The sequence below is a fragment of the Bufo gargarizans genome, chromosome 8 (assembly GCF_014858855.1).
Source record: "Bufo gargarizans isolate SCDJY-AF-19 chromosome 8, ASM1485885v1, whole genome shotgun sequence".
Classification (NCBI taxonomy): Eukaryota; Metazoa; Chordata; class Amphibia; order Anura; family Bufonidae; genus Bufo; species Bufo gargarizans.
In genome coordinates, this window is record NC_058087.1 from 144895699 (window position 1) to 144906720 (window position 11022).

Below are 11022 nucleotides of genomic sequence, written 5' to 3' on the forward strand. Positions count from 1 at the left end.
TTAATAAACAACCTCCTAATATTGGAATTGATCAGTCTCCCTGGAATGAAACCTGTTTGATCTTCATTTATCAGAGTTTTTATTATTTTTGATCATCTATCCTCTAGAACCTTCGCGGGTATTTTTATATCCGTATTCAACAAGAATATAGGTCTATATGACTCTACTTTTAATTTATCTTTACCCTCTTTAGGGATCATAACTATAATAGCTTCATCCATTGAGTCCAGTAATTTTTTTTATCATCCTAGCCTCACACAGGGTTTCCTAAATCCTTATATATATCTCAAATGGTAACATAGTTTATAAGGCCAAAAAAAGACATTTGTCCATTCAGTTTGGCCTGTTATCCTGCAAGTTGATCCAGAGGAAGGCAAAAAAAAAACTATGAGGTAGAAGCCAATTTTCCCCACTTTAGGGGAAAAAATTCCTTCCCGACTCCAATCAGGCAATCAGAATAACTCCCTGGATCAACGACCCCTCTCTAGAAGTTATAGCCTGTAATATTATTACACTCCAGAAATACATCCAGGCCCCTCTTGAATTCCTTTATTGTACTCACCATCACCACCTCCTCAGGCAGAGAGCTCCATAGTCTCACTGCTCTTACTGTAAAGAATCCTCTTCTATGTTTGTGTAGAAACCTTCTTTCCGCCAGACGCAGAGGATGTCCCCTCGTCACAGTCCTGGGAATGAATAGATGATGGGATAGATCTCTGTACTGATCCCTGATATATTTATACATAGTAATTAGATCTCCCCTCAGTCGTCTTTTTTCAAAAGTGAATAACCCTAATTTTGATAATCTTTCAGGGTACAGTAGTTGCCCCATTCCAGTTATTGCTTTCGTTGCCCTCCCCTGAACCCTCTCCAGCTCTGCTATGTCGGCCTTGTTTACAGGAGCCCAGAACTGTACACAGTACTCCATGTGTGGTCTGACTAGCGATTTGTAAAGTGGTAGGACTATGTTCTCATCCCGGGCATCTATGCCCCTTTTGATGCAACCCATTATCTTATTGGCCTTTGGCAGCAGCTGCCTGACACTGGTTTCTACAGCTTAGTTTGCTGATCACTAAAATTCCTAGGTCCTTTTCCATGTCAGTGTTACCCAGTGTTTTACCATTTAGTATGTACAGGTGACTTGCATTATTCCTTCCCATGTGCATACAGTAACCTTACATTTGTCAGTGTTAAACCTCATCTGCCACTTATCTGCCCGAGCCTCCAATCTATCCAGATCCATCTGTAGCAGTATACTGTCATCATCAGTGTTAATTACGTTACACAGTTTATCTGCAAAAATTGATATTTTACTGTGCAAGCCTTCTACAAGATCATTAATAAATATATTGGAGAATAGGGCCTAATACTGTCCCCTGAGGTACTCCACTAGTGACAGTGACCCAATCTGAGTGTGTACCATTAATAACCACCCTCTGTTTTCTATCCCTCAGACAGTTACTTACCCACATACAGATGTTTTCTCCCAGTCCAAGCATTCTCATTTTATATACTAACCTTTTATGTTGTACAGTGTCAAATGCAGGGGCGTAACTAGAAGTGACTGGGCCCCACAGCAAATATTTGTAAGGGCCCCCCTCAGCGCGCTTCGCACCTCCCTCCTCCTGTGTAAACCCCACTCCTTTGGCACAGTGTAGCGGTATACTGTATATTGTGTGGCACAGTGTAGAGGTATACTGTATATTGTGTGGCACAGTGTAGCGGTATACTGTATATTGTGTGGCACAGTGTAGAGGTATATTGTGAGGCACAGTGTAGCGGTATACTGTATATTGTGTGGCACAGTATAGAGGTATACTGTATATTGTGTGGCACAGTGTAGCGGTATACTGTATATTGTGTGGCACAGTGTAGAGGTATACTGTATATTGTGGGGCACAGTGTAGCGGTATACTGTATATTGTGTGGCACAGTATAGAGGTATACTGTATATTGTGTGGCACAGTGTAGCGGTATACTGTATATTGTGTGGCACAGTGTAGAGGTATATTGTGAGGCACAGTGTAGCGGTATACTGTATATTGTGTGGCACAGTGTTGAGGTATATTGTGAGGCACAGTGTAGCGGTATACTGTATATTGTGTGGCACAGTGTAGCGGTATATTGTGAGGCACAGTGTAGAGGTATACTGTATATTGTGTGGCACAGTGTAGCGGTATACTGTATATTGTGTGGCACAGTGTAGAGGTATACTGTATATTGTGTGGCACAGTAGCAGTATACTGTATATTGTGAGGCACAGTGTAGAGGTATACTGTATATTGTGGGGCACAGTATAGAGGTATACTGTACATTGTGGGGCACAGTGTAGCGGTATACTGTATATTGTGGGGCACAGTGTAGCAGTATACTGTACATTGTGGGGCACAGTATAGAGGTATACTGTACATTGTGGGGCACAGTATAGAGGTATACTGTACATTGTGGGGCACAGTGTAGCGGTATACTGTATATTGTGGGGCACAGTGTAGGCTATATGTGCATAACATAAACATACTCCACATGAACACTTACAGTTACTTGGCTCGGCCCTTGGGGATCTCGGACGCCACTTCCACACTTTGGCCGGGGGCTCGGCGGAGCTGATGTTGTGTTTTATCCTAATGAGAAAGATTTTATAATAAGGATTTGGAGAAGGGGCAGTGGGATAGCAAAGCAGGGAGAGGCCGGTGCTGCTACTAGGGGGTCATACCATGGGGCAGTAATAAAACCCACCATAATGCCCCCCCCCCAGTAGTAATAATTCTCCTTATAATGTGACAGTGCAAAAAATACACCCTTGTAATGCCCCCAGTTGAGCTAATGTCCCCATAGTGCCCCCATTATGTGCCAGTATAAAATACCCCTATATAGTGCCCCCAGTAAATTCCCCCATAGTGCTCCTCTCCCCCCTTCCTGCTAGTGCCCCCCAAAATGTACCAGTATAAAATGCCCCATATATAGTGCCCCAGTAGATGCCCCTCAGTGTCCGGCCTCTGATAGGCTGCCAGCCTAGTGTCCCCCATAATGCCCCCCAATAATGTGCCAGTATCAAGTGCCTCTCCCCCCCCCACATGTCCCAGTATCATAGTGCCATCTCCCCCCATGTGCCAGTATCAAGTGCCTCTCTCCTTCCCACCCCCCATGTGCCAGTATCAAGTGCCTCTCTCTTCCCCCCATGTGCCAGTATCATAGTGCCATCTCCCCCGCAAAAAAGTGCCAGTATTAAGTGCCTCTCCCCCCATGTGCCAGTATCATAGTGCCAACCCCCCCCCCCCCACATGCCAGTATCAAGTGCCTCTCTCCTCCCCCCCATGTCCCAGTATCATAGTGCCATCTCCCCCCCCCCATAAAAAGTGCCAATATCAAGTGCCTCTCTCCCTCCCCCCTCCCCATGTGCCAGTATCAGGTGCCAACCCCCCCTCTCCCCTCCAGGTGCCAGTATCAGGTGCCTCCCCCCCCCCCCCATGTCCCAGTATCATAGTGCCATCTTCCCCCCCCCACCACCACCACAAAAAAAGTGCCAGTATCAAGTGCCTCTCTCCCCCCCCCCCCCCATGCCAGTATCAGGTGCCAACCCCACTCCCCCCCATGTGCCAGTATCAGGTGCCTTCCGCTCCCCCCATGGCAGTAACAGTCGGGTATTAAAAAAATAATAATAAACACTTCTACTTACCTCCATGTCAGCGATGCGATGCAGCCTCTTCCTGTGTCCCGCCCTGTATGTCCTTATATGGACTCAGTGCTTGTATTTCAGAAAAGAGTCTGCTGGGATTCGAACCCACGACCTTCTGCTTCAGAGGCAGAACAGCTAACCACTAGACCATAGGAGCTGCCTTGATGCTGACTGAAAAAATATGAGACTTCTACTGTTATAGCTGGCTAAGTGTACATCTATACACATGGCAGCTGCTCATATATAGAGATGTAGCAGAGCTGAATGTGCTGAGACAGCTGTCATATACAGATATAGCAGTATCTCAGATATATCTCTATATGACAGCTGTTCCAGCACACTCAGCTCTGCTATATCTCTATATATGATAGCTGTCATGTGTATAGATGTAGCAGAGCTGGGTGTGTTTAGGCATCTGTCATGTGTATAGATGTAGTAGAGCTGGGTTTGCTGGGGCAACTGTCATATATAGAGATATAGCAGAGCTGAGCGTGCTGGGACAGCTGTCATATAGATATATAGCAGTGCTGGTGTGTTGGGGGAAGCTGTCATGTGTATAGATGTAGCAGAGCTGGCTGTGTTTCGGCAGCTGTCATGTGTATAGATGTAGTAGAGCTGGGTGTGTTTGGGCATCTGTCATGTATAGATGTAGTAGAGCTGGGTTTGCTGGGGCAGCTGTCATATATAGAGATATAGCAGAGCTGAGTGTGCAGGGACAGCTGTCATATACAGATATAGCAGTGCTAGGTGTGTTTTGGCAGCTGTCATGTGTATAGATGTATTTTTTTTTTTTTTTTTTTTTTTTTTTTACAGTCAGTTGTAATGCAGCCTTTATGGCTGTGAGGGTAAATGCTTTGCCACTGATTCACTAATAGATTGGAGGTTGTGGGTTCAAATCCCAGACCAGGAGACTTTAGCAGACAGTAAAATTAGATCACACTAGCGGCTGCTGTGAAGGGGCCCTGAACACGATATTTAACTAACATGAAAATGAACACGATATTTAAGCCGGGGCGCCGGGCCCCCTTGGCAAGCCCGGGCCCCGAAGCAGCTGCTTCCCCTGCTTCCCCGGTAGTTACGCCACTGGTCAAATGCTTTGGAGAAGTACAGATATATGACATCCATTGATTCGCCGCTGTCAAGTCTAGAACTTACCTCCTCATAGAAACTAATTAAATTAGTTTGACATGACCGATCCCTCATGAAGCCATGCTGACCGTGGCATAACTAGAGTGTTATGGGCCCCAGTGCAAACTTTGGATCGGGGCCCCCCCCCCGACCATTTTAAGAAGCGGCAGATTTTCTTACTAAGGGCTCTTTCCTGTGCGGCTAGTCCGCTGCGTGAATGAGGGCCAAGCCCCGTTCCGGACAGCAGAGACACAGAGCAGTAACATGATTGATAGTGCTCCGTGCCTCTCTGACCTTTTTACTACAAAATCACAGTGAGATAAAGTTGCCACGATGATTTTGTAGCAAAACGATCATAGAGAGGCAAAAAGCATTATCAATTATGTTACTGCTCCGTGTCTCTGCTGTCCGGAGTGGGGCTTGGCTCTCTTTCACGCAGCGGATTAGCCACACGGGATCCGCTCGTGTTAAAGAGCCCATAAAATCTGGTCCTACCTCATCCAGGGTGTCGCTGACGTCAGCGTGATGTCCGCTGGATCCAGAACAAGGTCCCTGTGGTGATAGAGAAAAAAAGAATAATCACATAAGGAAGGGTTGGTGACTGCCCCTATGAAACTACCAGCAGGGGGCGCTGTGCTGGCCTGGTAGACTGAGCTATGCCAACGTATAGCAGGGTAATTTAGGACATTTCCCCTAAGTGCTACCACACAGTACTAATGCCCACCTTGTGCCCTTTCACAGTAATTAAGCCCACCTTGTGGTCCCTTCACAAAAGTTATGTCCTTCTTGTGGCCCCTCAAAGCAGTTATGCCCACCTTTGTTCCTGTCACAGTAGTTATGCCCAGATATGTGCCCCTCACAGTAGTTATGCCAAATATGTGCCCCCTAACAGTAGTTATGCCAAATATGTGCCCCCTCACAGTAGTTATGACCAGATATGTGCCCCTCACAGTGGATATGCCCAGATATGTGCCCGCTCACAGTAGTTATGCCCAGATATGTGCCCACTCACAGTAGTTATGCCCAGATATGTGCCCCTCACAGTGGATATGGCCAGATATGTGCCCCCTTACAGTAGTTATGGCCATATATGTGCCCCCTCACAGTAGTTATGGCCATATATGTGCCCCCTCACAGCAGTTATGGCCAGATATGTTCCCCCTCACAGTAGTTATGGCCAGATATGTGCCCCCTCACAGTAGTTATGCCAGATTATGTGCCCCTCACAGTGGTTATGACCAGATATGTGTCCCCCTACAGTTATGCCAGATTATGTCCCCCTCACATTAAATATGCCCACATATGTGCCCCTCACAGTGGTTATGCCAGATTATGTTCCCCCCTCACAGTAGTTATGCCTTTATATGTGCCCCCCTCACAGTAGTTATGCCAGATATGTGCCCCCCTCACAGTGGTTATGCCAGATTATGTGCCCCTCACATTAGATATGCCCACATATGTGCCGCTCATAGTGGTTATGCAGTTATGCCAGATTATGTGCCCCCCCTCACAGTAGTTGATATATGTGCCCCCTCATAGTTATGGCTTTATATGTGCCCCCCTCACAGTAGTTATGGCAGATTAGGTGCCCCCTCAGTAGAGATGCCCACTTTTGTGCCCCCTCACTCTAGTTGTGTCCATCAACCCCCCCCCCCCTCCCTTCCCCTTTGCCCCAGTCTGCAGAGTTAGGAAACGAAAAAAAAAACCACATACGTACCCTCTTCCCTGATGTTGCGCTGCCACACTCACATAGCGCTGCTGGCTGTACTGAAGGCAGTTTACCGAGCTCCTCCCACAGCCAGCAGCGCAATGTGCGGCCAGCAGAGGGAGCGCTAGAGCTCCTGCTTCCCTGATGATCTGGATACAGCCCGGCAGTGACAAGAAATGCCGGGCCGAGTGTATGTGAGTGAGTACGAGCGTCCCCCCTCTTCCTCCTCCCCCTGTCACCACCAGACATCTGAGAAGCTCTGACAGACGTCTAGAACCTCCTCCTTGAGGTTCCTTTGTTTTTCTTTCATTTTCTCATCTCGTTAGCCTCTCTCAGCTGTCATGTAGTTGCACTGATTGCATCCCTTTAAATCCTTTTCCCATAGTGCATCACTTTGCGGTTTATACAACTTCCTGGAGTGTGTGCATGCTGTTCCTACTTCTGAGTCTTCTACAAGATAAGTTTTGTTCATTTATTTGTGTTTTTCTGTTTGCTGGATCCCAGGTGACCCTGACTCCCTCCGTATCTAGTGTAGGGAGCCGGTGGTCGTGTCCCCTCACTATTATAGGGTGTTCAGGTGTTATACAGTCGAGGTACGAGGATATGCGATCATCTACCATTGGGATTTTCACATAGGCTGAGCAGTCAGGGAGAGAGCCAGGTCTGATGCAGGGCTCTCCCTTTTTGTTGCTTAGTTTTGGATCCAGTCAGTCGTATATTCATTTTGTGTTTTCTAGTTTCCTGCACACCTTCCGTGACACCCCCCCTCTGCGCAAACCTCCCCCACCTTGCCTCATATTAAATATGTAATGGAGCGCCCTGATGGGGGCCCGGCATTGTCACTGTACTTCATGCCGGGCCCCGTCACAGCGCTTCATTACATGTTAGTACAGCGAGCCTCTATTTTTTCACTATTTTTCAGCTACCCTCCTGCTTTAGTGATTCAAATGCTTTCTTTCTGTCATGTATTGCTTTCTTTACAGTTCTATTAATCCACATTGTTTTTTCTTGCTCCTTAACCTTTTATTCCCATAAGGTATGTACATCTCACAATTAGATTTTAGGATGCCTTTAAAAATATCGCATTTTGTGGCTGTATTAATGGGGGAATTGATATTTTTTCTTCTGCTACTTCTGTTGTCTCTTTTTCTTTCTCTTTAAGTAGATTTTGTCTATTCAATTGACTTATTTCTATCCTTCGTTGCATTAGTTTTCCTTTCTCACAGCCTTTATATTCAAATTTCTTTTGCATAAATTCTGCCTCCCTCTCATATTCTTCTTTTTCTGTACAATTTCTTTTAATCCTATAAAGGCTGTGAGAAAGGAAAACTATTGCAACAAAGGATAGAAATAGGTCAATTGAATAGACAAAATCTGCTTAAAGAGAAAGAAAAAGGGACAACAGAAGTAGCAGAAGAAAAAATATCAATTCCCCCATTAATTATACCCTATAATAGCCAAGCGTCACATTTCAGAAGAATAGTCAAAAAGCATTGGCACACCCTTAAGGGCGATAAATTAATTGGGGAATTTATCCCGGAAGAACCGAAATTTGTATTTCGCAAGGCTAGAAACATAGGGAATTTAATTGCATCCACAAATAAATGCATATAAACACTAAATAGCCAGGGAAAACAGGGCAAAAAAGAAGGTCAATTATGCGGTTTCTACCTGTGTAAAAAATGCATGGGATGTAAGAAATGACGGGACAATAAAATTAAAACACAAGTAGAAAGCACAGTAGGTTCATATAGGCAGGACATTAAGCAATTTATAAACTGCAACAGTAGTGGTATAATATATGTAATAATAAATGTATGTTGGCCATACAAGGAGACAACTGAAAAAAAGGATAGGGGAGCATGTATACAACATACAGCGAAAACATGAAGGACATCCGTTGTCACGCCACTACAGAGAAAAACATAATGGGAATTTTATTGGCTCTAATTTTTGTGGAGTGGAAATGGTTGGGAAGAATAAAATGGTTTCCTTGATACCAAACGGCTTGAATGCTGAAACTATTAACCCAATCAAACTCTGTAAATAAATTAGCCAGGTTATTATTGCAAAGTACTTTTTTACTATCAGATAGTCTATCTTTGCTTGAATCCATAATCGCATTAAAATCTCCTACTGCAATCAACATGCAATCTTGCCTATGTAGTTCATATATCACATCAGGTTTATATGGAGGTGGAATGTAAACATTTGCAATTACCATCTGTACATGCTCAATTTTACAATGTAAGAAGAGATACCTGCCGTTGTCATCCGCTTTACATGCCACATGTTCAACATTAAGTTTATCATGGACCAAAATTGATACCCCTCTAGAGTATGATGTATATATAGCATGGTACTTGGCCACTATCCACCCACCTCAGGGAGTCCCTATCCAAATGTGTTTCTTGTAAGCAGATAACGGCTGGCATGTATTCCCTCAACCAGTCAAAGACGGCAAACCTTTTTAGTCTCTCTCTTACATTAAGCGATACGTATCTCATTATTCAGACAGGAGAAAAAAAATATAAATGCCACTGTCCCTCCTCTCTTCCTAAAACACCCCATCTACCTCCCCTCCCCCATACAGCTCCCCTCTGCATAACAGAGCCCCTAAATCTTGCATATTCCACCCCCCTTGCGTTTAATTTATAACCATCTCACAAGCCATTTATATTTGCCCAATCAGTTGCGTCTTCAGGGGACTGAAAAAAATAAAATTTGTCCTGATATACAACTCGAAGTTTAGCAGGGAAAAGCGAACTGTACTTCAGACCCGCTAATCTCAGCCTCTTTTTTATTTCCATATATTTTTTTCGACACTCATTGGTAGCCACTTAATAGTCCGGGTAGAAATTTTTCCTCCTTCCCTCAATCTGGCATTTATCAGAAGTTCTAAATTCTAGCAAAATGGCGTCCCGATCTTTGGAGAGAAGGAACTTAACCTGCTATACATGGGCTCTCTCTACCGCAAAAAGACTAGATAGAGTACCCGGTTTACAATTATCAAAGAACCATTTTTCCATAAATTCTCCACATTTAGATCCCTCTATACCCTCTGGTATTCCCACACATCTTAAATGTGTTCTCCTTGATCTATCTTCAAGATCTATTAATTGTTTCCCATATTTTCCTTTACCTGCTCTAACGATGTTACCTCCTTCTCCATTTTATATACTAAGTCTTCCATCACTGATGTTCTATTCTCCATCACTTGCATGCACTCTCTCAATTTTACTAAATGATCTCTGATCAGACTCACGTCTGTCTGTACCGACCCAATCTGAGTTACTAATTTCCCCAACACATCTTCCAGTCTGGTCACAGTATGGAAGATCTCTTTAACCATTTTATCATTCATTTCAGTTGTTACATCATTCATTTCTAAACCCCTTGAATCATTTAAGTTCTGCTTTTCCTGCGACTGTGGATCTACTCCCTCTGCTGACCCTTTTCCAGAGTCAGCAGACCTCAGTATGGAAGTAGAGGGAACCAGATACTTTATTTTGTTTCTGTCTGGTTTCCAGACCGGTTCCAGATCTCCTATTTCTCCTATCTCCCTGCTGATCCTCCCTTTTTTTTGGCATTTCTACAACAAAAAGAGGGACTTTATCGTATATATGATAAATACAGGAAAAACCAATAATAAAACACGACAATCAGCAACTGTCCACTTTTAGCTCCTTTGTTAGTGCTTGTTAGCAAATGTTAGTTGTTATATTAAGACTGTGGGTGCAGACCACACTCTCCTCCACACGGTGTATCTCCAGGACAGCACCCATTCAATCTTCCCTTCTCAGATCACATAAAGTCAAAGTTAATAGGTGAGGGGGAAAAAGGAAAAAGGAGAAGCCAAATAGATCTTAGCCAAGGGTTACCCCAGTTCATCAGTAAAGGATTATCCTGAAGGGTAAATCATCAGATATTTTCCAATAGAGTTTTTTTCCCCATTCTTTCCCTTTCCCCTCCCCCTTCTCCTCTTTTTTCCTTTCTTTACCTTTTTTTTTTCTTCCTCTTCTCCCCTCTTTTCTTATCCTTTCCTTTTCATTCTCCTCCTCTTCCTTTTTAAGCTTAATTCAGTCTTCTTTAAATTAACCCCATCTACAACCAAGTCCCGGGATTAGCAACCAGAAGACAGAAGTAGCAGGCAATCAGATGAGTACTTTCGTAAGGGGGTTAGCCTTCAAAGAGAGCAATACTGAGGGGTAAATGTCCAGTTAGTAACCAGAAGTTAGAGAAGTAGCAGGCAATTAGACGACTGCTTTATTAGAGGGGTTAGCATACAAAGAAAGCAATAGGGAGGGGGGGGGGGGGGGGGGACTTATTGTCAACGTTTAGATAAATGTCCACAATCCCCCTTCCCTCATACAGTGGTGTGCCTAGGGTGTTTGGCACCCGGGGCAGGTCCTTTCTCTGGCAACCCCCCCCCCCCCCCAATACTTTAAAAAAATTGTACCCTCTTACAGTAGTATTGCCCTCATTGTACAACCCTCAGTAGTTTTGTCCA